Here is a 25,620-nt window from a genome sequence, read left to right on the forward strand (position 1 = left end):
TTTCAACTTCTCAACTTGGGGTCTTTCTGACCGATGACAAGCCCTGGGTCAAGATAAAGACTCTATTTTTTGTCAAGTGAATGAGTGAGGATAATACACTCAAGGGCAACACTTTAGAGCAGATACTGGATCATAAAATAATAACATCAGTGATGACAGTGATTATAATAGCCATCATTTCTAAGCACCATGAGGTGCCAAGCAATGTCTTAGGAGTTGTGCGCATACCATCTTGATCTACATAATCCTAGGCAGTAGGATACTACAAACAAAGAATCTGAGAGGCAGGGAGATAAAGTGACTTGCCCAAGGTCAAACAACAACTAAAATGTGGAACTAAGATTTAAAAATAATTGTCTCTGACTAAAATCCATGCCCCAAGCCATATATCAACCTGCCTCCTTTAAAACTCCAAAAAATCAGAGATATTCAGTTGATTCTGGGGCTTTCTCTGGAGGTTTGTCTCCAATCACTGAAAGTGAATGTTTCTCAGAATTATTTTGAAATGATACCTTCACTCTTTAGAAGATTAGACTCTGCACAGATAGGGCACCAAGGTAGGGGTGGCTTAGAAGGGTATGAGGCAGCTTCCCCTCCTTAAATAATCCCTATCAGCACTCTCCAAGGTACCCTAAATATCTGTGCTATCTAAATAAAATTGGGCACTTAGAAATGAACAGTTTCCAGACTAGTTGCATTTACTCTCTCACAAGATTGATGCTCCAAGTCCCTTCCGTAGAGAAATCTGGGACCTTCTGTTAACTGCACAGGATGCCTTCAGATCTAGCATTTAGTGAAAAAACAGATTCTATAGAAGAGAACAGAGACATAGAATACTACTGTTTGGGTCCTCTGCTTAATGTTAATTATGTACATTCTATATCACTCCCCTCCCATCCTCTACAGAGAACATTCTTTCTGAATGTACCATGGATTTAAGTTATTAGGACTACAGGCTAATGTTTGTGTTCTCAGCTATTTGAAAGCCCAAGAAACATTCTGAAATTGTTTACTGAAAAATTGCTTACCATTTGCTTATCTCCCTACCATGGGATATATGCAAGGAGAAGTTTAATGCACTTATCTTCCCCCTCTGATTGCATCTTGCCATCTGTGGTGCATTCAAGAGGACCAGAGAGGACTGCATCTGTAATGACTGTACTTTAATATTCTGGATGCTATTGTAGATACCAATAGATTTGGGAAGGAATCAAAGCCTAGGGAAATATATGGGTAAATGCAGCTCAGTTACCTTCCTTTAGATGACTTGCCTGAAGTGGAACATCCTAAAGTTTGCAGGTTTGTACGTGACATCTTTGAAAATAGCTCTAGACATGCGGTTGGCTCTGTTCAAAAAAATGGAACGCCAAAGGTGACTCAGCCTAGCTGAAGCAAGAAAAGTTTAATTCAGAACATAATTTGCTTTCCTTTATTTGCACACTGCAGTTCTGGGGAATAAAAGCCATTATGGAATCAAAGGACAATTTGCTTTTTTGTTGTTGTTGTTGTTCTGCACTGAATTTTTAAAGGCTTTTTTTTAAAAGAACATAAACAGATGAATGATACTAGATTCAGTGCAGCTTAAAACTAAGTACCTTGAGCTCTTTCCCATGATAAACAGAAACCAATCTTGGCTCTCTGCCCCCAAGCACAGTTCTGTGTGTACTCAGTGAGACAAATCTCTCTCTTGTCTGGAGGAAGGAAGTCTGGGCAGCATGGACAGTGATTCTCAGAGAGATGGGGATTTTAAAAGATATTCAATTATGAATGTTTCAATCTTCTCCCTCTTCCCTCCTTCAAAAGCAAAGTCGCTAGTGCTTTTAGGTTTCTCTGTCTCTCCAAACTTCACAGGAGATTTTGAGCCCGTAAGAGAAATCTCTGGGCCTTTCTATGCAGCTTGTGGGAGATGGGGAAGGAATATCATCAAGGTGGGAAGATTAGGAGAAACAACATTCACACTCAAAGGAAAGTAAAAGAGAATATCTAATAAAGTGAAGAAGACAGTGAAGATTCCAAGAACCAAATAATAAGTGTTTTTTTAAGAGTTTTTGTAGGATGAGGCTATAAGGTGTAGATGCAGAGGTTTGGGGGACAATGACAGAGTATAAGGATATTGATATGAATTATGCATTGAATCCCTTGGACCTTCTTCAAGAAGTATCAGTAAAAAGGTAGGACTGCTTCTAATTACTTTTGATTGCTTAGCTCTTTCTCTGAATGTGACAATATAGAGAAGAGACAATGTCAGGACCCAGCTTATAACAGGAATTAAAGAAGAAACTAAGGCTAGATCAGGAGGGAGTAACTGAGTCTGTCTCTACAGTCCTTCTTGAATTGGAGATGCAGCATGTGGCTTTAAGGTACATGAAGCCTTGGTCATAGTAAACCCCAAGGAGAGTGTTGACCTAGACCATGGTGGGGATCTTTGGAAAATCTCTGTGCCAAACATTTAGCTCTATAATATAGGTCAGGACTTTACCGCTGGCCATAACTAATAGGATTCATGACTACCACTAAGAGATCACCAGCCGTAGTTAAGGACAAAGGGCAGGAACAATTAATGATGTGTCAGGGATCTATCGAGGGTTCAGTTCTGGAGTAATGCCAAAAACAGTGTAAGGCACAGCTGCAACCACCCAGGAAGTTTATAATCAGGCTAGAAAATCATGATTACCCATAGGGCACAACTGGGGATTAAGAAGAACTGGAAGAGTCAGGAAAGGCACATTCAGTGGCAATTCTGTAGAGGCTTCTCACCAACTTCCAATTTAGGTAAAGCATGTCCCAACACAGAGGATATAATCTCTTGGGGTCACCTATCCCCATGGGTTGGGGTGGCAGTCCCATCAGACAGGGAGACAGACTCCTGACCCATGGTCAGGTCTTACATTTTCATTTTATGCTAGGCACTGCAAATTATGAAGTTAATTCAAAAGATGGGAAACATTCATATAGGAGAAATTGAGGAAGGCAATGGATCACAATCAGGGAAAATGGAACTAGCATAGTAGAAAGAGATGCTTCATACAGCCATATTTATGAAGATTCATAAGTACCTTCTCAGCTTCTGACAAGAGAGACCATAAAAAATGACTATTTTCCATATAATCATTCTTTCTTTCTCAAGTGTCCAGAACCCACTTATGATTCTTTCACTCCTGCATTATTCTACCTACTGTAAAGGCTTTTCTAGCACTCTACCTTGCTGCCTAGGTAGGCTTGTGACACAGTTCTTCTGGCCAATGAAATATCACCAGAAGTCCGGAGTTTGCTTCCCCAAATCAAAAGGCATAACTTAGTGAAACTTAATCCTTGCCCTTCCTCCATCCAGGAATGATGACATAAAGTGAAAAATCCCATTCTTCAACCATGAGACAGGAAATAATAAAGGTTAATGAATGCATAATAAAGATGGAGTAGTTGAAGATAGAAAGAGCTTTAGTTCCTAATGGTACCTTTGAACTGTCATGGCAATCCTGAATTTTCCACTGTTTAACTTCCTGTTTCATGAGACAAAACCCTACTTAAGCCATGGTAATAGAATTGTCTGTTATTTACTACCAAATGAATTTATAACTACATCTAATACATGCTTCAATTTGATATAAATGCCATTTATTCCCTTCCTTGTGTCAGTGACATCTTCTCATAGTGGCAAATAGAACTCTTCAGGTTCCTACATCCTTTTCTGAAATCCATAATGTTTTCCTGAATTTGGAGCAAACATCCATTTTCCACAGGTTAGTACATTAATATTCAAAATCTCATATTGATTGCCAAATGCTTCAAAGTTATGTATCATTGTCTATGAAATTATGAAACCCTATTTAGCACCCAAATTAGTATTAGATCCTTTTAAAGTCAAGCATATATGCTAAGTAGTAAAATAATTACCATGTATTTTGTTTTTCTACATTAATATGGTAATATAGCATGGTCTACCACATTGCAATTTATGATTAAATCTATATGATTTTAGAACAGAATTTATTCATAAATCTATATGATTTTAGAACTCATACTACTTCTTTGGGTCTAAAAGTTCTTTCCCATTTATAGCTGGTCAAATCAGTTTACCTTCTAGCATTTGACCATATCAATATACTGGCAATATGCCAAGTTATTTTTTAAATCTGGATTCCTTACTTATTTCAGATGTTTTTGAAACATGTGTGAAGCATATTATATATACTGTGAGATATTGTAATATCTGTTTGTGATTTTTTCTATACCCAAGAGATCTGTCTCAGTTAGGATGACTTCAGCTGCCAGAACAAAATGTCTAAACTGCAGTGTCTTGAACTATGATGCAAGTATGTATATTGTTTACTTAACAAGAATGCTATATGCAGGTAATTGCAGAGTTGTTTTGGCAGCTTAATGATGTGACAAGAGATACTGGTTCTTTCCACTGCTCTAATCCTTCATTCTCCATGTGTTTATTTTCACCCCATATTTGCCATTTCATGGTCACAAAATGGCTGCCATAGCTCTAGGCATGTCATTTTCATCCAACAGCACCCAAGTAGAAAAAGAAGGTATTCTCCTTACACAACTATCTCTTTCATTAGGGAGCAAACTGACTTCCAGGTGCTCTCACCAAACTTCTTTAGGAAATCATCCTAGGGCAATCTCTGCAAGGGGTAATAGGAGAAAATAAGTGCCATTATTGGCCTGGACTAATCATGGCACACCTCTTTGGGTTAGTCACAGTGCTATATGAATTCTATTAGCAGAGAAAACATGTCTGAGGCCAAGCAGCCACTTACAAAGCTACAGACAAAAACAGCAAACCCCTTATCCCCTTATCATTGGAATGTTGTTCATTATCCTCCACCATATTCCTTTATCCTCACTGGAAGTTAGCTATCAACAATAATATCTTATACAAGTCTATAATATTTTTATTAAGTGATAGCAATAGCATTTACCTTAACCATGGAAACTCTAAAGAACTTCAGATAGTTATGGAAATGTAAAATCATATAGCAGTGTATTTTTGTTCATTAATTTATTCAATAAAATTTTAGTTAATAGGTCCCATGTGCCAAGCTCTGTTCTATGTACTTAATACTTATCAGGGGGAAAAAAACACAAACACAAGAGATAAAGAGCCCTGCCCTTGAGGCTCTAGTGAAAGGAACACAATGAATAATACACATTAACTAGTATTAAGTCCCTTTCTATGGGAGGATTTTCTTCCCACATTTTTTTCTTTAGGCTTGGCCATATTACCCATTTTAACAAATGAAATGTCAGTGGGAATGACAGGTGCTATTCCAAGCAGAAGTTTCTGTTGTTTCTCTTTTCTACCAGGACAAAGGCAATTCAGAATGGAATATTCAGAATGAAAACAACATTGAAGCACAGCATCAGTCAATCTATGGAAATAAAATGTTATTGTAAGTAACGGAGGTGTTTTATTACTATGGTCTGATAGTAATATGATAGACTAAGCTGACCAGTACTGGAACTCATATAGTGTATAAACATTGAAAATACTAGAGTATAGGGGCTCGTAGTAAAGTAGGGGTGTGTTCAGATAGCAGTATTAAATAGAATAATCAGGTAAACCCACTGAGGAGATGAGCTTTACATTTGCATTTGGAATAAGGTGAGAGAATTTTTCCAAGAGGATATCTGGGAAAGGAGAATTCCTCATAAAAAGACCAACTAGACAAAAGGTCCTCACAGGCGTAGAGTATCTGGAACCATCAAAGAGTTGTCCATGACTGACTGTGACTTGTAAAAAGGAAGGGTGGTAGGAGATGAGTTCAGAAGAGGGAATGGTACCAGAGTAGGGTTTTGGAGTTCAAGAGAGGGATTTAGGTTGTTACTCTGAGCTAATTAGACAGCCATTACAGGGTTTCTAATAGGGGAATGAAGGATGTTAACTTAAATCTTTAAAATTTCACTTAGCTACTGTATTAAGAATAGACTATTGAGGAACAAAGGAAGACATGGATACCAGATAAGAGGATAGTGTAGGAATCCAGTCTGGATGAGATGGTTATGTGAACCATAGAGGTGGCCTAGGAGATCACAAGATATGGTAAGATTCTAGACAAATTATGCAGGTGGAGAAAACAGGATGTGATGATGGATTCGGGTGTGGGGTAGAGAGAAGAGAAGATCTATGCTCCTCTGAACAAAAGAAGTGTGCTCCCTTAAAAGCAGTAACTCCATGCTCTCCAGAGGACAGAAGTGTTCAGCACCACCATTCCTGCTGACAACTTGGTGTACTCACCAGTTGTGCCCACCAGGCCCGGGAGGCACACCATGCCACCAAATCACCAGTCAGCAGTGTCCACAATGGCTTCCAAAATATGAGAAGATATTAGAAATTGACTATTCCTGTATAGAAAATAATCTGAACTTGCTTACTACAAAGTTTTATCATTTATTGTATTATTAGCCAGACATTGTATGGCATAGATCAATAACTATTTGTTTTACTATTTTGTAATTGTTCACAATGTACTTTTTTAGCTACTAAACTAAAAAACACTAAATTCATGTTTAATAATTAAAAAAAAGAGTATATTCGCCATTCCTCAAGAAAGTTGATGATAAATATGCAACCTACATAAACTCATGATATTTATCATCTTCCATGGAGACATTAATGATTCCATAGGTCAATTAAAATGAAATGCTACAATCAGCTTATCATCTGGTGCAGAGCCAGCTGTGCCAGCCATGCCCCGGGACACTATGGTGAACATGTTCCCGTAAGAGTCCCCCACGGCAAATTCAATGGCACAGTTAAGGCTGGAAATGGGAAACTTGTGATCGATGGAAGGCCCATCTCCATCTCCCAGGAGGGAGATCCTAGATAACTGCCAACATCAAATGGGGTGATACTGGTGCTGATTAAAAAAAAAGGAAAAAGAAAAACAGAGGGTAAAATTCCGATGAAGAAGCATGAGTGTCTACTTCAAGTTTTGTTTTTTTTATACAGAGGATTGTCTCTCAAAATGGTTTTATATGTGCACTTGCCAGATGTAAGTTCACAGATCACTAAATGAAGAATGACTTTTCATTTAGATCAATATTCATTATTTTAAATTACATTTGCTCATCTTCCATTTTACGTTTTCTTATGGTCCAACAGCTGAAGAGCTTCATGAATGATTAAGCGACACTGGTGCCCTGTGAGTGTCATCAGATTTTTCAAATAGAAAAATCCATTAATTCAGTCATGGTTTGATTACTTTATTTAGCTAGTTTGAAGTAAAACTTTTAACATTTCATTCCTTTGGAGGTGAAATTTCTAACATTATTTCAAATTCCAGTTGGTTAAGTGCAATAATAAAGTTAAAATTATTTGTTTTGCAGTGAAAATTTGAGTGCAATTTTTGGGGAATATAGTATCTAAATCATAATGAAAAGAATAACATTCTTACTAAGTGCGATCCCCTTAAGAAGTAGAAATATATTGGAACAGATTATGAAATATACAACTCAAAATTGAGTCCCAAATTTGGGGTGATATTCTAAAAATAAAAATGAAAGTTGTCAAAATTTACAAATAATTTACACATACACAGAAAAACTAAGCTACAAAGCTTATATTTAATTAAAAACAAAACAAAACAACTACAAATAGCTGCTGTCAGCAAAGTGGTAGAACCTGTAGTTGATCCTTTCAAATGCAACTAAGTATTCTAAACGGCACTGAAATTTTTCTGATTGTGTCTTCTAATTGTTGGTTGATTTCCGTTTAAAAGCATTGGAACTCTTTAATTGAAGTATTCAGTAATGAGAAAACCTAAACAAAACAAAGCAAAACCCCAGCTACTAAAGATTTTAATGTATTGCAGCTAATTATTAAAAATAAAGCCTGAAAACAGAAAACTCTGTAAAAACAAAGGAATAGCAGGAGAAAATAGCAGGATAACAGGTCAAAATGAGCTACACAATTTCATTTTGAAATTTTATAAGCTCACTTTGCAAAATTCCAAGTGTCTCTAGAAAGATTTATTTCATAGAACTATCATTTTTTTTTTTTTAAGATGGATGGATTGATTGATTTGACAGAAAGAAAAAGCCACACAAGCAGGGGGAGCGGCAGGAAGAGGGAGAGGAAGAAGCAGGCTCCCCGCTGAACAAGGAGCCCTATACAGGGCTTGGTGCAGGGCTTGATCTCAGGACCCTGGGATCATGACCTGAACGAAGGCGGATGCTTAACTGACTGAGCTACCCAGGCATCCCTCATAGAACTTTTAATTGTATATACGTATACTGCATGCCAGTAGGAAAAAATTACAAAGTCCTGTGGTTCTGCAATAATTAAATTTGGGGTAATACTGAAAAGAAAAATATGTAGAGAAAATTGTTTGACAAATTTTTATCATAAAAATATTTATCAAAGAAAGGTCCCCTTGATGGAAGCAAAAAGAAATAATATGAACCATATATGCACTTTAATGAAAGAAATTAGAATTGAGATCTCGTCCATTTAACAGAATTTTCTCTGAGCTTCCTGAATTCCTTGATACTTGTGGATATAGTGTTTTTCACATTTGAAAATATTATAGTGTACAGAGAAGAATCTACTGACTGTATCAGTAATTCAAAATTAGTATTTTGTATTTTTAAATGTAAATTCTATTTAGAAAATTATTTTCAAAAGTAGTTTTGAATAAACTCCTTTCTAGATCCTCAATAGTCTAATTTTTCATTGAGAAATACCCATTTCAAAAATTATATAATTTCAATTATTTTTCATTTCTATTTTCTCTTCCAAATGTATCCCAATTTGGATGATACATTATATAGCCACTCTAAACAAGGATAATATCAAGGATTTAGCCAAAGCAGATAGACGAATGAATTTGCCATTACTTGGGAGGGGGAATGTGGTGTTTGGAGCAATTTGCCACAAATAACTTTGTGATACTACTTTGTTCTCCTTTCACCTAAAAGTGAAATCTATTTTCCTGTCTCTTTGCAACTTGCTTCAATCAAGACTGTATCTGAAAGGATGATACGACTTTTGAGGTTAGATCTATACAGGCCTTTCAGCTTTCCCTTCTACCCTCTTAAGAACCCTGCCCTGAATAAGGAAACACATCTGACCAATAAGAGGATAAGAGGCAACAAGCAGGGGAACCAAAACACCCCAGCTAATAGTCATTTATGAGGCCATCCTGGACCCTCCAACCTACCTTCCAGGGGAACACAGCTGAGTGAGTGAGTCAGGAAGAACCATCCACAGAACCATGAAAGATAATAATTTATTGTTTTACACCACCAAATTTTGGGGTGATTGGTTACAGAGCAATAGATAACTGTTAGAATACTGAAACAAAGATCTAAAGAATGAGGGACAGGAAAGGGATGAGGATCAAGGACTAAGTCTTGGGTCCCCTAATATTTAGCTAATGTCTATACTACATTAATAAATACTAATATTACATGCATATTATATTATTTTGCCTACATTTTTAGAAAAATACATTTGTAGTTAAAAATACCTCTGGAAGAGATTCTTTAGTATGTCAAAAATGTTAAGCCAGTGTGATGATTTACAGTGACGGTGTAACCCTATGTTTTCAACTTTTACTTCACCAATTCTATTTGTTTGCAAATGGGAACATGAAAGATTTATTGTTAGAATTTCTATATACACACACATACATACACACACACACACACACACACACACACACACATCCCATATGTATATGTTGCAAATTTCAGTATGTCATAGTGTGTGTGTGTTTACTGATGGCCTACAAGTTCCATTTTCAGCAACCATGGATGACAAGGACAAACAAGGCTTTATGCCATAATGAAATTTGTGATCTAATGGGGGATAGAGACAATTAAATGAGCAATTACAATGTGAAGAGAAGTAAGACTTGCTATGAGACAAGTTTGTTATACTGGAACCTTAACCTTAGAGCTGGGAGAAAACCAAGGAGAGAAATTTCTGAATAAAGCAATTCCTCAAATGAGACTTGTAAAATGCTAACCAGTCTGCCAAAGTTATAAGACATGAAATCCTGAAGGTCAGAGAAGGCGAGACATCATTATATATTCTAAGACTTATAAGAAGTCATGTGCAAAGTGTGTGGAAGAAGGGGAGAAGTGGGCACAGAAACACTGAGACATGCAGGAGATCAAAATGCAGGATTCTAAATATTAACCAGGCTACAAAGTAAGACTTTATTCTAAGATTTAGAGTGACTATCTCAGTATAGTGGTAGGGGCAAAAGCTAGGATACAGACAGTTCTTGACTTAAAATAAATTGACTTACGACTTTTTGACTTTGCAATCATGCTAAGGTGATATGAGTTCAGTAGAAATCATACTTGAATTTTTTGGATCTTTTCCTAGACTAGTCATATGCAGTACAGTACTCCCTTGTGATGCTCAACGGGCAGCAAGCCTCAGCTCCCAATCAGCCCTGCCATCACAAGGGTGAAAAACTCATAAAATGATTATGATTCTGTGCCCACACATTAAAATGATTCTGTGCCCATACAATCATTCTGTTTCTCACAGTACAATAGTCAAAAAATTGCATAAAATATCCAACACTATCTTATAAAATAGTTTTTGTCCTAGATGACTTTGCCCAGCTACAGGTTAAGGTAAGTGTTCTGAGCATATTTGAGGCAGGCTAGGCTAAGCTATGATGTTCAGTAGATTATGTGTAGTAAATGCATTTTTGACTTAGGATGCTTTCAACTTATAGTGGGTTTATTGGGACATAACTCAATCAGAATTTGAGGAAGATCTGTATAGTGAATTGAAGTATGAGTGGGAAGAGTATAACCACAAAGACAGTTAACACTTTCTAAGTCTGTATCTATGAAAGAAAATGATAAGGAAGTTAGTGGCCAGGAGAATAATGTGTTTTCAAAGAGGTTGTTCTAAAGTTAGACAACACTTGAGCATGGTTAGTACTGATAGGAAGCAAGCTCAAAATCATGGTAGAGCTGAAGGTACAGGAGAAGGAATCCTCCCCAGCTCATCAAGGGAGAATGGTGAAGGTGAGAAGAAAGGAGATGAAAAACCCAAGTGCAGATATTAGCACTAGACAGTTAATTCACACACTGAACCAAGAGGGAGAGAAAGGAGGAGAAGTGCAGGTGCAAAGAAAATGATTTGGTTGCATGAAGTTGAGAACATTGCTAGTAGGCTTCTATTTTCTCCTTGAAGTAGGAGGCTAAGACATATGCTGAGGGGTAAGAAGCAAACTGGCAGAAACAGAGGTTTAAGGAGAAAGAAGAAGGTTGGAAATAGCTGTTAGATAGAAATGAGAATGAGAACTAATTAGGAAATCAATGGCAGCCCAGTTGAAGTTGGATGTCATGAATTTAGAATAGTATCAATCTGCTAGGTTTATTACCCTCCATGCTCAGCATTAGGGTTATAAACTCAAGGAAGATAAGTAGCTAAATTCAGTCAGAATTACCTTTTCCAGGCAGACATTTTAGAAGGACAACGGAGCGATATGACACATGTGCTTCAATATAAGGCAAGTTGGGATAAATGTTACATGAATGATACAAACAATGATGTCTGTAAGTCTAGGTAGAAGAGGCAAGTTGGTATTAGATGCATCTGTCAGAGTACAGTAAGCATTTTCTAAGAAAAATGGGAAATGTCAGGATATTCAAGGTAAGGAAAACGCATAGGTGACGGCTTGGACATAAAAAGAGCACAGTGCTCTTAGAGACAGGGAAAAGCGTTCAAGAAGTAGTGGGTCCTTCGTAAGAAGTGATGTGAACTATACTAGAAAGGCAGGCATGCCTAAGTCTACAAAGTGTGTGTGTGTGTGTGTGTGTGTGTGTGTGTGTGTGCACATGCGTGATTGCATGCACACACATGTAAGTTTGGAGCCATTATGAATTTTGAGCAAAGCAGTGATACATTTTGGGCAGGGGTAATGAATGAAACATACACACACATACACAAACTCACACACTCAACTCATATGCTTTAGCCAACATCACTATTGAAGTAGACACTAATGGGGCACCTGGATGGCTCAGTCATTAAGCAGTTACCTTCTGCTCAGGTCCTGATCCCAGGGTTCTGGGATCGAGCCCCATATCAGGATGCCTGCTTGATGAAGAGCCAGCTTCTTCCTCTCCCTCTACCTGCTGCTCTGCCTACTTGTTCTCTCTCTGTCAAATAAAGAAATAAAATCTTTTTTTTAAAGTACACACTAATGCTTTAATTTGGTTAAAATAAGTGGATACCTTAGGAGTATGAACAAAAATATGATAGTTATATACAACTTTTAATATTCTATATTGAGCAATGGTATTTTTGAAAATGCATTATATTGTTCTGTTTCTAAAAGTTTTGATTCATTTTTTTAAAGATTTTTATTTTATTTATTTGACAGACAGAGATCACAAGTAGGCAGAAATGCAGGCAGAGGAAGGGAAGCAGGGTCCCTGCTGAGAGAGAACCCGATGCAGAGAGAGCCCAATGGGGAGAGCCCGATGCGGGATCATGAACTGGAGTGGAAGGCAGAGGCTTTAACCCTCTGATCCACCCAGGCACCCCTAGAGGTGTCTGGGTGGCTCAGTCAGTTAAGCATCCAACTTTTTTTTTTTTTTTTTAAGATTTTTATTTTATTTATTTGACAGAGATCACAAGTAGGCAGAAAGGGCAGGCAGAGAGGAAGGGATGTTTCTTTCATTTCTTCAGCCAATGTTGGTTAAGTACCAGGTGGCCCTCCTGGGGGTAAAATTACAACATGAACAAAAACAGAGAAAAGAAAAAGCCCTGTTCTCAGTGAGCTCACCTGTTATAGGAAAGACAGACAATAAAAAATAAATAGATAAAAATACATTGTATGCCCTGATGTGGTAAGTTCTTCTGAAAAAGAATAAATCTTCAAGGGAAATAGGTATTGCTAGGGTTTGGGAGATGTTTTACAAGTTTCAGTCCAGTGGTCAGCAAAGGCCTCATTACAGAGTTGACATTTGAAAAAGAGCTGAAGGATATAATAAAAGCTATGGGGCAATTCGAGGTGATTGTAAGGACTTTGGCTTTTACTCTGAGTGAAAGGGCAGGTCATTAGTGGTTTTTGAACAGAAGAGAAAATATGACCTGATTTAAGTTTTGGAAGGAGCATTTTAGCAGCAGTACAGAGAGTAAAGTGCGTGGGTGAGAGTAGAAACAGTGAAATAATAATGAGACCGTTAGTCATTTGAAAGAGCAATGGTGCTGCTTTACACTGTGGGTAGCAATGTTGCTGTGATGATCTGTTGATATATGAACATATCCTGAAGGCAAGGTCAATAAGCTTTGATGAGAGATGGAGATAAGGTATGTATCAAAGAGTGAAGTCAAAAGTGACTCCAAAATTTTTGGCCTGAGCCAAAGGATAGATTGACCATTTCCTAAGATAGAAAATGTTACAGATTGGAGATGAAGACCAGGAGTTTAGTTTTGGACCTAAAAAGTCTAAGATGCCTAACTAGACCTCCGAATGGAGACCTTTAATAAGCAGCAGGCAATAAAAATCAGGAGTTAAGGCACAAGTCCCCTGTAGAGATATAAAGCTTGGGGATATTTGTCTTCTAAATAAGTATAGGTAGAGCATAGGATTGGGCTCCAGAGCCCGGGAAAATTTATGGGAGATAGAGGAAAATGATGATGAAGTAGGAAGAAAATCACTTTTTTTTTTTTTAAAGATTTTACTTATTTATTGGAGAGAGAGACAGAGTGAAAGGGAATACAAGCAGGTAGAGTGGGAGAGGGAGAAGTAGGCTTCCAGCCCAGCAAGGAGACTGCTGCAGGGCTGATTTCAGGACCCTGGGATCATGACCTGAGCCCAAGGCAGAGGCTCACGGAATGAATAAGCCACCCAGGTGCTCTAGAAATTCACTTTAAATACAAAGATGCAGCTAGGTTAAAAGTACAAGGATAGTAAAAAATATAATGTGCTAAATGTTAATCAAAATAAAGCTGGATTAGCTATTTTAATATCAGACAAAGTAGAATTCAGAGCACTGAATATTGCCAGGGATTAAGGGGGGTATTTTTATAATGACAAAGGGGTCAAGATCTAAAAATCCTAAACATTTATGCATCTAATAATAAGCTTTAAAATATAAGCAGAAATTCAAACGGTGAGGAGAAACAGAGAAAGCAGCAATTACAGTTGGGCATTTCAACATTCCACTCTCAATAATATGTAGGCGAAATTAGGCCAAAAGTCTGTAAGCATACCAAAGACACAAACAATGTTATGAAGAAAGTTGACCTAGTTGATATCTGTAAAACTTTCTACCTGCTATTTTTCTTAAGTACCTTTAAGTATTTTCTAAGACAAACCATATACTGAAAATCCAAAAAGCATCTCTCAATAACTTTAAAGTGATCAAATTTTATAAAATATGTTCTCTGATAACATCCCAATTAATTTGGAAATAAATTACAAAAAGATCTCTGAAAATTCACAAGTACATTGTAACTGAAAAACAAACTTATAAATGACTTGTTCAAAAAGAAATCACAAGATAAATTAGAATATATTTTGAGTGAATGAAAATGGTTATACAATGTACTAAAATTTATGGTACGTATTTTATTCAGTGCAAAAAGGAAAATTTCTAGTATTCAACACTTATATTAGTAAAGTAGGAAAGTCTCCAATCAATGTCCTGAGATTTTTCCTGAAGAAAATAGACAAAGATGAACAAATGAAACCCAAAGTAAGATGAAGAAGGAAAAAATATAGGTAAGAGCAAAAATCAATTAAATAAAAAACTAAAAAGAGAGGGGAGTGAGAGAATATCAATAAAACAAAACCTGACTCTTTTTAAAAAGTAACAAAAAATAAATAAACCTCTAGCCAGATTGAACAGGAAAAAAAGGGGAAATGAATAAGTTGTTAATATCTGAATGAAAATATACTATCACTATAGATATTATAGACTTTATATAATGAAAGAATACTTTGAACATTATACTAATAAATATGGCAATTTAGATGAAATAAAAATTTAAGACAAACTACCAAAACTCTCTCAAGAAAAAACAGATATCCTGAATATTTGTGTAGCTATTAGAGAAATCTAATTTCTAGTTAGATATCTTTCAAGAAAGTTCAAACCCAGACAACTTCACAGGTGAATCCTACCAAACATTCAAAGAAGTACTGATACTACTTTTATACGAACTCTTTTCAAAAATAGAAGAGGGAGCACTTTACAAATCATTATGTGAAACCAGCATTACTCTAATACCAAAACAAGACAGTCATTAGAATAAAACAGGTCTACACACCAGTATTATTCATGAACAGAGAGGTACAAATTATTAATAAAACTGTAGCAACTGAATCTAAAAATAGCTCAAAATGAGAAGACATTTGACTACATTGAGCCATGTGGTCTTAGTCAAGGCTACTCAACCCAGAGGCAGCCACAAAGGCAGTCACATATAAATGAATGTACTATATATGGGCTATGTTTGAATAAAACTTTATTTATGGACTCCAAATTCAAATTTTACATAATTATTATATTTATAAATGTTATTATTCTTTGAATTTTTTCCCAGCCACTTGAAAATATAAAAACCTTTCTTAGCTCATGGCCATACAGAAACAGATGGTGGACCAGATCTGGCCAATGGGACATAGTTTGTTCACCTCTGGTGTAGAGCAACTGGAACAGTCAGTCATACTCTATTTGTGGGAATTTAAGAGTATTTTATTTATATATATATATGTGTGTGTGTGTATTTTTTTTTTTTTTTTTTTTTTTTGGAATGAGAGTGAGCACTAGTTGGGGAGTGGCAGAAGAGGGAGAGAGAGAATCTTAAAGCAGGCTCCAAGCTCAATGCAGAGCCCACAGCAGGGCTCTTGATTCCATTACCTTGAGGTCATGACTTGAGCTGAAATCAAGAGTCAGATGCTTAACTGACTGAGTCCCCAGGCGCCCCAGCACAACAACTTTAAAAACAGTTCGGCAGTTTCTTAAAAAGTTTAACATATACCTACTATATGGTCCAGCCACTTCACTTCTAGGTATTTAACCAAGACAAAAGGAAGCATACAACCTTATAAAGATTTATATATGAATATTCATAGCAGTGTTATTTATAGTAGCCCCAAACTGGAAACAACTTACGTCCCCATCAATGAGTGAATCTATAAACAAATCACAGCCATAATAAGGAATAAATTATCAATACATGCAACAACATAGAGTTCATCTTAAAATAATTATGCTGAGTGAAAGAAACCAGTTTAAAAAGGGTCTATGTAGTACAGTTCCATTAACATTAAACTCTACGTAATGCAAGCTTATCTACAGTGACAGAAAGCATGACAATGGTTTCCTGGGGATAGTTGGCCATGTGAGAGAGGTTGGATTCCAAAGCGTCACTGGAAAACTTCTAGGGGAAATAGGAATGTTCACTATGTTGATTGTGGTGATGGTTTTAGAGGTATATACACATGTGAAGCTCATTGCATTGCAAAAATGAAGTTATATCTGATGTCCACAATACCTCAATAACATTGTAAGAGATCAAACCTGTCCTCAGAAAAAATCTTATAAATTTGACATTCTACCCCAAATTTAAATTAATGATTGCCTCTCTGGGGCAATTGCTTTTTAGATCTTGTGTCTAATTATAGAACAGTGGTCTTTAATTCCTTTATTATGTCAGGAGGATTTAGCAAGCAGATGGGGAATGTATCTGGAGAGTCAAGCATATAGTAGGCAATCACAGTGATTCACGGATTGAGGAAGGACTGTGTTGTAAGACAAATATGCATACCATTTAAGCATTTACATTTTTGTACGTAAAACCAGTCATTTAGGGAAATAGGAGACTAGGGTGGGCCGTCTTCCTTTCCAATTTGAAGATCAACTTTGATTTTCCCAAATCTTAAGATTTCAAATAAGAAAATGTATATTTCTGTGAATTATGCCAGCTGGTATGCTGAGAGGGAGGAGTCCAAGTTGTACTACCAACAAATCTAAGTACCAAGTGAGAATTTAGAGATGATCTATCCCAACTCCTTCACTTTGTAGATAAGAAAACTGAGGTACAGAAAGGTAAAGTGACATTGTAATACATTTTAATCAGTTTCTATTACATGCCAATCAGATAGCCGAGGTACCATGGGCAAGCAGTAGCAGACAAGCTTATTTGGTTCTATTAACAAGAAAAATGTGTGATCATATCAAAGATATTAATGATCAGTGAAGAACTGTCCTCACTGGTTTTCCTTCCTATATATGTATTTAAGTTGTTAATATATGCATATCCAAAATGTGCACAGAGTGAAACTTGGTAAAACAGATTGATATATATTTCCTGAAATAATCCCTTTAAAATACATTGTTATATACCTGAATTTTTAAAAAACGTTAGGCACGTATAAATTAACACATTGGCCTTAAACATCAATAACAATGGTTTCAGGATTAGGTATGACCTCATCCTGAAAGAAAAGATTGTCTTGAGAAGATAATGCAGTGTTTTCTATTATACACATGATACTATTTAAATTCAGCACTGATTAAAGGCTGAAATAAGTTTAATGTCACTGCTTTCATTTATATGGGTGCACCCCAAATGGAAACTCTGAAGCCCAGATTGATTTACAAAGCCCTATTATTCTCATGTAGTTTTTCCTTGTAAAACTCCTAACCCGGCACGGTATTATTTCACAAACAAAAGCTCTGCAAGGTTATCTTTTTTGTCTGGTTTGTCTGGTAGCTCCCTTGTCTCCTAGGCCTGCATTACACATTCTGAATAGGGCCCCATGAATATAATTAAGGGTCACACATATGATATAAAGAGTAGGGGATGAGGAATTAATTTCTCAGTTTTTCTTCCCTGGGCTGCAGATCGGTTTGCAAGTTACTATTCACTTCAGCAACACAGAGCTCAGAGGGAAAGACTGAACTACTACATCTGCTCTGCATTATAAAGCAAGAGAGAGAGAGAGAGGGAGAGAAAGATTAGATTTCATTTGAACACAAAATGAACATCCACAGTCTGTACACTCTGTTTGGGAATAGCTCCATGTTTTAGGTTAGGTCGCTTTTTAAAAATTCTTTTCCTCTTCCTCCCCAGTTCCACTCAGTTCATCACTAAAGCTCAGACATGTACCCTTCTGGGCCTCATTTATGCAAACTGTGGACCATTCAAAAGGAAGAACATAAAGGTGATACAGAACGGCCAGGAAACTGCACTGGGTGGGGGGTGATTATTAATGCCATGAAGGAGTCTGGGGCACAGGTTTAAACCACGTGTACATTGAGCCACTATCACACATATTTTGACACCAAAATGTGGTTTCACCGTGAGGTAACTATGACATTCAGAGAGAAGACAAAGATTAAAATGCTTTTAAAGACAAGAAAGCATTAAAATGGTGGAGCTATCTACTAACTGAGGAATTATTGGCATCAATATTGGGGAGATTTGGTAACATTTAAATAGACATTAATTACTTCATCATATAGAAGAGGAGAGAGACATCCTTAGGATTTGTCATACTTGCCTTCTTGTTCCAATCCATGGTCAATTAGTTAGGCCTTGGAGAAATCAAAGAAAACTAGCCTGGCCTCTTCTGCATGACTGGATTCACTGGTTGAGGGCTGGTTGATGTGTTTGCAACATCTGAATAACAAATAAACTGTACCCCCTTAATTTGTAAAGTTCCACATTAACATTTGGACCTATAAGCTATGTAACATTGGTTGGGAATGTTTAGGCTTTATTCAGGAATGGTCTGGCCATTTCTGCCCTCTTGCCAAAACGGACAAGGGGCTGAAATTTTATGTAGTTACCCCCGTCCTGGAGTGTTCTCACTTCCTCCCATTTTGTCCCAGATGAAGTACCACAAGAATCCAAGCAGCTTCTTCCCCCGCCCCCCTCTCATCAATCAACTTTTCCACTATTGTCTTTCTTACCGAAGTGCTCAAGATAACAGACTTAGGATATACCTCTGTTTCCTTTCTCTTTAAGAAGAAAATGACAGAAATATTTGCAAATAGAAAGAAACCATAATGATTACCAGAAGGGAGGGGAGGAACAAAAAGAAGGAATAAAAAGAAAACATAAGCGAAGCACAATTCTGAGGACTTACTCAAAGAAAAACAGTGTAGATAATTGGGTTGAAGGATACAAAGGAGATAGAAATCTTTGGGGAGACCACTGGCATATGACTGGGTCATTCCAGTGTCCTGAAAAAACTCCAAAAACTCAAAGCAGCAAAATTAAGACAAAACAATTCACTGTTGGTGAATTTAATTCTTCTAAATTAAAAATATGAGGACTTTTTAAAAATCCAATGAAGAGATAAAATGATTAAATGGGAAGAACAATAAGAAGTTGTTGAGAAGATCAAATTGAGGAAATTGCCCAGAATGAAATGTATGAGAGAATGAGTCAGAAAGAATAAAGATTCATGAATGATAGATACAGGCAATGTAATACCATTCTATTAGGAATTATAGAAAATAAAAAGAGAAGAAAAAGGAAGGGAGGTAAAAAAAGCAATAAAAGCACATATATACAACATAATTTCCCTAAGCCAAAGAAAAGTAATAGCCTTCTGATGGAACAAAACCACCAAGTTTCAAGCAGAAGACATTTTAAAGATCCACATTTATACAGATCCTGATGAACTTTAAGAATTCAGAGATCCGGAGGAAATGCTAAATCTTTGGAGAGCGAGGGGTAGGTTCCCTGTGAAGGAAAGAGAATTAAACTGCTGTTAGACTTCTCATTAGCAATCTGGGATGCTAGAAAACAACAGAACAAAGTCTTCAAAGTATTAAGGGAAAAATTAATTGAAACTTATTTAGGGATTTAGGTTTCCTTTTTTTTTTTTCTTCTTCTTTTTTTTTTCTTTTTTTTTTGGTTTGAACAGGGAATGAAAGGCAAACTTTTACTTTCTGTTTTGCTGTTAGACTGCCAGCCTCCTGCCTGGTTTTGTATGGCCTGTGAGTTAAAAGAGTTTCAACATTTTAAAATAATTTTTAAAAATCATTTTCATGACACATGAAGACTATATGAAACTCAAGTTTCGGCGCAGATGCGTACAGTTGAATCGGAACATGCCTCACCTCCTTATTTACGTCTCATCTGTGGTGACTTTTCTACTTCAACAGCAGACTTGTGGCAGATTGTAGGGTCTCTCAGACTGAAAACACATACTGTCTGGTCCTTTACAATACAAAGGCCTATTTTAGAGCCTTTGCTTTTCAATCGCATTGAGGTTAATCTTTCTTCTTCCTCCCCCTCTCCAAAAATGTATATAACTCCATGTTGCATTTCCTCAGAGCTGCCTAAATCTTGCTAGGTAACATCAGTAGCAACGAATACATTAGCAGGAATCAAATAAACAACCGAAAAGGTAATAGAATTCTAGCTCAAATGAATTCCACAACTAAAGTGAAGTCAAAATAAAGACATTTTTGGACATGTGCGGGCTCTTCACTTACCCAGCCTCTCAAGGCAGCATTCCAAAGCAGCAAAAGAGTATTAGGAGAGGTTGATGTGATACAGAAGAAATAAGAGCAGCAGAGTAGGGTCTGGATGAAATTAAGAGAACAGAAGGGAAATTCGAAAGGAATCCACTGGACCTTCACACTAGAAACATTCCCATCTGAGCAGAGATTGAATGGCAGAATTATATTTTCTTCTCTATCCATTGTCACACAACAGAGATCTAGAGTGAATAACATTTATATAACAACAAACTGAAAATATGGCTTTGATTCTGTTTAAGCTATTAGACCTAACGTGCAGACAAAGAAAACCTAGTTCAGATTATACATTTGATATAAGTTAATAATGAAATAATAATCATATAGTTAACAAAAATCAAGCAGAAAAAGTAGGGTTATAATGCCCAAATCTTCATATTTCTGGGAGGTTATAACTATGTGAAATTGGTCAAGAAATAAGATATAGTAGCTATTGAAAATATTAATTATGGTTAACGCTGGAAAATGTGAGAAAAACTTACTCTAATTTTAATTTCAAACATTTTTTTGTTTCACTGTTTGCAGGATATACCCAGAATGACAAATACCCAATCTTGTCTTCCATTCTCCCAAAGATGCTTAATGTTTTGATGGATAACAAGGGTAGCAACAAACATATCTACTCAGATTAGCATGGATCAAGTAAATAAGTTAAAAGGCAATATAATTCCAGCAAAAATGAACCAGTCTCTGTGCATCCCTGGTAGGCTGAAGCTGGGAATGGAATTTTACCTCCTCTGATGGCCCAGTGAGAGAAAGAAATCCCTGGTCTGTATAGTGTTTGCAGATCTCCAGTGATATCCTGCAGGTACGAACAGATTTCTTTGATTCAAGGTTATTCTGGAGTCAAACAATTACAAAAATGATCAACAGGAAGCATCGTATGCTTGGGCCAAATGATGATCATTTCTGGGTTAAGCCTACAGATTAAATGTGGGTCTGACATCTCAGGTGCGGAAGTAGATAAATGGATGACCATTCATTCTGGAGGTGGAATTGAACCTGGGTCCATTCTAGGAGTCTAATGCAAATTTTGGCTACTATATTATGGCCCCTGAACCCCAGCTGATTTCAAATATTCTGTGGCCAGCCATAGAGGTCATAAAATAGCCCACCTCCTCAAAACGGCCACAGAAGGACTCCAGGTCTCTGGAAGCAAAGCTCTCCCCTGAAGGTTGCATGTCAGGCTAGAGTCAAACTAGTTCCCACTGAGCCCAGGGAAATGGCTCACTCAGCATGAAAAAAGTACAACCCAGCAGGCTTCCTGCCTTCAAGTGTTTTTCTCTGACTAAAGCAACACGAAATGGAAAGAGAATAGCAACCAAAAACAAATAGTTCAACCAACTGTCTTTTGCAGATAAATTACCTGGAGAGCCAGGCTGACTTTCATGGCTACTCTCCTCTCTACTTGGTTATTTCTTGTCTTCGCCCAAATCTGGGTGATAGGGATCTATCCTGCAGGATGCATGCTTTGTTTATTGTCCATGCTTCTGAATAATTTCATGAGAAAGTCTAAGTCCTTGAGGGGATTTTCCCCTGCTTGTTTTTATGGACTTTGGCCTTGCAGTATTTTAAAAGTCATTTTTATTTCCAATTATCACTGCCACTGACTTACTGAATTCTACTTCCTCCTGCTTTTTCCCACTTCCTCTCCTTCCCTTGAGCAGTTTTTTTGTGCTTGAGGAATAAAGTTCTGACTTTCTCTCTCTCTCTCACCTCTTCACTCCAGTTAGTTTCCCCCTGCTGGTCCCAACTGCTAATCGGACCATTTCTTCTGCACTAAATTACAGAATTATCCTGAGGCAACAAAACTTCAACATGAATGTTTCTTTGCAGTTCAAAAGTATTTTAGGCACTAGGTGAACGCCTAGTGAGAGTTCATCCCAAAATGTACACAGCAGTATTCTTTGGGGTTTAATTTAAGCTATGAAAGAGAAAAAATAAAGAAGCATTACTTCACCAACACGTTTTCTCCACTTTTGCTTAGTGTTTATCAGTGCTTCAAGGTCATCCTCCGACACTGGTGACTCTGGACTCATTCTAGGGCTTTCTCTATTAACAAATGGCCCTTATGACTCCCACTCTTTAGCTTTGCAGGATCCCTCTTTAACCTTCAGTGAGTGGAAAAACAACTACGCAGCCTTGCTCCTTCTTTCAGCAGTCTCTGAGATTTGCTCCTGAATCTCTGCTGAATTCTGTTTGAATAATTCATCCAACTCAATTTTTACTGAGTGACTAATGTGCTAATTAAAAGAGGAGTCATTTTAAGGTTGGATTGGGCGCTCATTACTAAACATCACTATAAAATATTCATATTATATTTGGGGATTTGGGGGGGGGATGTGGGATGGACAGACATGTGTAGGCATGTTAATACCTTTTCAAAACCATGACCAAAATCACCATCTTTCTGATTCTGGGAGTGTTGATGTTATAAATCCTGGGCTCTGCCATTTCTTGCTGGGTAAAAATGCATTTAGGTAATGGATGACACAATTTAAAACAAAAGAATCCAAAAACTGCATCTCTGCCTAAATCGCTCAAGTGTCTTAAGAGCAGTTGGATCCAGTAAACAAGGCTATCTTGATTCCAGGAAGGTCTCTTCATTTTTCAAGCCATGCCTAGAATATATCAACACGTTTCAGCATTTCATTGTATCGTATTATTCATACATATCTAGATACACCCAATCGTTGAAATAATGTCATTTCTGTCTGACAGCAAAATGAGATTTTAGTGACAATTGTTTAAGATACTATGTGACATTCTGCAGGCGAATGGTCTTTTGACCAGACAACTTTCCCTAAAAGTCATGGTCTAAAAGCTGTAAAAAGTATATTTGAAATCTTTGGTAAGTGACATTCCAATACACTGATTTCTCAGATAGTCTTGATTAGAATTCCTATCTAAAAGTACAGTAAAACCTTGATAAATGGAAATGCTTGAAATAGGGTGTTCTGACTAATTTAATTCTGTAACGAAACAGACACCTCTTCCTATTTCAGTTATTATTGAAAATCATTCTCAAATACATGGTTCCTCTTTCCTTAATACCATAGGAATCAGAAATGCATTTTTCTTTGACGATTGAAAAATTTGGAATTATGACTATGAACACTAATTTTATACATATATATATGTGTATGTGTGTGTGTGTTTAAAACAAGTTACAGATTATATAAAGTCTCCATGAATTTATTAATCTGACTTTTCACTCTTTTTTCCTTAGAGTATATTTCCTATAAATAAATGAGTTGTGTTATCTATTTGATCAAGATTTACTGTGTACTATTCTTAGAAATTAGTAATAGACTCATTCTCTCCTAATAAGCCAGTCCTTGGAAGCAGGGCATTACTGAAAGAGGCACACAGGATGACTTGAACACTCTAGCTGTTTGGCGTTAAATGGAGACACAATCTAAGTGCTTAAAAATTATAGGAATAAAATTAATAAAGTACAGGTAGAGCCTTCACACACTGGACATAAAACCATTAAATAGCCATTTTCTCATGGTTCTAGCTGAGAGTTCCAGCTAGAATGTTATTTCGTAGCACCTCAGTGAATCACAGGAAATATTAGAACAACTAGGACTTTGTGCAAGAGTTGTTTTTTTTTTTTTCAAGATTAATATTAATCTGGAAACTGCTCTCTCCCTGCAAAACCCAGAAGACTCTAGAACTCCTCCCACCACAATGGAGGTTAGAGAGATAGCCATACCTAGTTTTACACTAAAGTAGAAAATAATGATCAAATCAAGATGTACAGATACAAAGGAAGGATTTTATAAGGAAAGTAAACCTCTTTAGAAAGAAAAAGGAAAAAATAATAATTCTGAACATGGTATATACTTGGAGGAAATTCCAAACAGAGAGACCAAGAATTTTAACGTGAGGATTATTTAAAAGTCCGACCCATTATAGGAAAGCAAAAACTCTAAAAAGTGGAATGGCAAAAAAGTAGAATATTAGAAGATACAGAGCAAGAAAATCTATCACTGCAAAACCACGATAGTGAGAATAGAGTAAAGCCCTGGGTGAGGACAGTTACTGCCTTAGTCGCAACCATCTGAATGGATTCCACCCATTCCCTCCTAATGATGCTTTGGAAAGTCATGTGGTGGAGTGGGAGAACTAAGGCTTGGGTTCTGCTCTAGATCCAGACCCTTTCTAATTAAAAGATCTTTCAGCAAATTATTGGCCCCAGTTTCCCACCAAAATAAAGTTACTTTGTTTTTATATTGTTTCAGGATGAAATAAGGCACATACAGTGCAATCACATAAGAAATGCTCAAAGCCTATTACCTCTGAGACTACTGCTGTGCTACAACTTGGTGTAAACAAAGCACCAAGAGAGCATGGAGGTGAACATTCTTTCTGCATGAAAAAGACAGGAAGATTTTACATAGGAGATAACCTTTGAGCTGGGTTTTGAAGAATGAGTAGGAGCCTACCAGACTGAAAAAAATAATAATCCAAGATATGACTTCAAGAAGTGGGAGAGATATGGTGTACATCTATCTCATGGGGGGAAAAGCATTTTTTTTTTTTAAGGAAAGAAGTTTAAAAAACAAGGTGCAGTGGTATCATTTTGGAAACTTGCATATTTTACAAAGAAACTTCACAAAAATTATTTCGCCAGATTTTCACAGCAGTTTTGATGAAGCATGTTAGCAGTCTTTACAAATGGCAGAGCTGTGATCCAGAGAAAAATTTTCCCAAGGACAAGATATTTAATCGATAATAACCTGATACACTCTTTCATGTAGCAGGCTATGCTTACAGTCGAAGTTGGGCCCTTGTTTGTCTGAGGCCTCAGTTGCACACTGAGGCCATATACCACAGATGGCCCTCATGGGTAACAACACTGTACAGGTTAAAGGTCAGCTCAAGGTTGGGACCTCAATATGAAGAGTTCAAGGCTAAGTGACATTGAAATAAAAAACCAAATCAGCAGGAGATTAGGCAAACAGGAACCCTAGGTATTAACTTCAAATAAAGGCTGGTATCCAGGACTTGGCTTTTGTGGGCTGGCACACATATGGTATATGGAATGGTCATGCTCATTTAGAGTTCCAAGGAGAAGACTAAAAACACTTAACAGGAGTCTAATGATTGGAATAC

The sequence above is a fragment of the Meles meles genome, chromosome 6, assembly GCF_922984935.1.
Source record: "Meles meles chromosome 6, mMelMel3.1 paternal haplotype, whole genome shotgun sequence".
NCBI lineage: Eukaryota > Metazoa > Chordata > Mammalia > Carnivora > Mustelidae > Meles > Meles meles.